General features: G+C 43.9%; 1 protein-coding gene across 1 annotated transcript in view; it reads left to right on the forward strand.

Moving 5' to 3' along the window:
- Window positions 1-2,553, forward strand: part of ATP8A2 (ATPase phospholipid transporting 8A2) — a 470,091-nt gene that overhangs the window by 171,479 nt on the left and 296,059 nt on the right. The gene's annotated exons all lie outside the window — the stretch shown is intronic.

A 2,553-nucleotide genomic window follows, 5' to 3' on the forward strand; every position in this document is an offset into this window, starting at 1 on the left:
AGCGGGACAGTGAAAACTATGTGGCTTGTACCATGAAGTATGAGTGTGTCACGTCTGCAGATGCTTTGGTCTCCGGTAGATTGAATTCTTAAATAAACCGGCTCCTGTAACGCTGTAGGCGGAGGTAGATTTCTTTGGCTGCCCTGACTGTTCGGCTTGGATTGGCCCAGAGTGGGGTTAAAAGAGAAGCTTGTGCCTCTGCTAAAAACCTTCTGGTGGCTTCTCACACGTCTGAGAGGAACATGAAAAGGCCTTCGTGGGGTACCGTTCCACCTTGCTCACCGTGAACTCCTTTCTGTTCCCCGGGCGGGCTCGCCAGCAGGCTGCCGCCTCGGGACCATCATGGGACGCATGGGTCCTTCACCCAGACGCCAGGTGGCAAACACGCTCCCTCGATTCAGGTCTCCCAGGGAGGCTGTCCTTGAACCTGGCTCAGTCCATACTGCTTCCTCTTTCCTTAGCTCTGTTTTCGCTTGAGAGCACTTAGCACTATGAGACATACGGAACTTTTGTTTTAATTATTGATCACCTGTCTCCACAAAGCAGAAAGTAAGTTCTGTGAAAGCAGGCGTTTTGTTTCTTTTGTCCTCTGCTCCATTCCCAGCGCCTGAGGCGATGTCAGTGCAGGGCAGGTGCGGGCGGGGGCGCTCGATAAATGTTTGAGAGTGAATGAATTGGAGTGGTGCCCTCCTTAAACAACACCCTTCCCGCAACAGTTACTCAAGTTATGCTGAAAGCATCGATGATGTAACAATGGAGACGAAAATGTGTGTGCTAGCAAAGTCACCCCTTTTCTCCTTTCATTATTTTTCTAATTTGGGGGCACCTGCTTATCTGTTATTATCTGCGTGTTCTGGGCTACCTGCGTATAGGAAATTGACGCCCATGTGAGAGACTGCAAAGCCCTTGGAGGAGGCAGAGAGCCCTTTGTCTGTGATTCTGAGTGCAGGGTGCTCGTCGGATCTCCACTTGGACACTAGAATAGAAAGAAAAAAAAAGCGTTGACTGGAAATTTGGATAAACGCTTCCTTTAAAAGTTATATAACTTGTTTTTTGTTTTCTCATTTTCATGTGCCTTCCGAAGGGTGACTGGCTTCATTTACAGCTGTTACTACTGAGTGCTTTCATAAAATCAGTCCAGCAGGCTCGTGTTGATTGTGCACCTACTGTGTGTAGGCATTGTTTTGAGGGGAGTGATGCGAGATCAGACTGGAGAAACGAGGGAAGGCCAGACCACGTAGATCTGTAAGTCGCGTTGGAATCTGGACTTGATCCTCAGGACGATGTGAAACCTTTGAAATTTTGAACTAAGGAATGAGGTGATCAGATATGTTTTTCAATAACAGCCTTATTGAGATAAAGTCACCTACCGTGTAATTTACACATTTGAAATGTACAATTTTATCATTTTTAAGATGTTCACAGATGGTGCCACCATAGTCCATATTAGAACATTTTCATCATCCTTCCCCACCCCAAATGCCCTGTAGTCATTAGTCACTCCCAGTTTCTCCCACCCCCCAGCCCTAGGCAACCACTAATCTATTTCTGGCTGTATAGATTTGCCTGTTCTGGACATTCCTTGTAAATGGAATTATTCAATACGCGGTCTTTTGTGACCGGTTCCTTTCATTTATCATAATGTTTTCAAGCGTCATCCATGTTGTGGCATTTCACTTCTGTTTTATTGCCAAATAATATTCCATTGGGATATACTACACGTCATTTGTATATTCATTAGTCGGTGGACGTGTGGGTTGTTTATGCTCTTTGACTGCTGTGAATAATGCTTCTGGAACATTCGCGTACAAGTTTTTGTGTGGGTGTGTGCTTTCAGCGGTCTCGAGTGTGTACCTCAGAGCGAAAGTGCTGGGTCATATGGTTACCCTGTGTCTCACCTTTTGAGGAAGTGCCAGACTGTTTTCTAAAGTGATTGCGCATTTCGCATTCCTACTAGCAAGGTATGAGAGTCCCAACTCTGCCACAACACTTGTTATTATCTTTTTTATTATAGCATCCTAGTTCATGTGAAGTGGCATCTCATTGTCGTTTTGAATTGTATTTCCCTGATGACTAATGATGTTGAACATCTTTTCATGTGCTTATTGGCCATTTGTATATCTTCTGGAGAAATATCTATTCAGATCCTTTGCCCATTTTTTTAGTTGTGTTGTCTCTTTATTACTGAGTTGTAGGCGTTCCTTATATACTCTGGATACGAGTATCTTATCAGGTATATGATTTGCAGCTAATCTCTTCCATTCCGTAGGTCGTCTTCTCATTTTCTGGATGGCATTGTCTGAAGCACAAACATTTTTCAATGTAACGAAGCCCAATTTGTCCCCTCATTCTTTCGTTGCTTATGCTTTTGGTGTTTTGGTGTTTTGCCTGATGTAGGTCAAGAAGATTTACTCTTCTTTTCTTTTCTGATAGTTTTACAGTTTAGCTCTTACATTTAAGTCATCGGTCCATTTCGAGTTAACTTTTGTACATGACGTGACGTAAGGGTCCAGTTTCATTCTTTTACATATTCTGTTGTCCCAGCACCATTTG

The sequence above is a fragment of the Pteropus alecto genome, unplaced genomic scaffold (assembly GCF_000325575.1).
Source record: "Pteropus alecto unplaced genomic scaffold, ASM32557v1 scaffold16, whole genome shotgun sequence".
Classification (NCBI taxonomy): domain Eukaryota; kingdom Metazoa; phylum Chordata; class Mammalia; order Chiroptera; family Pteropodidae; genus Pteropus; species Pteropus alecto.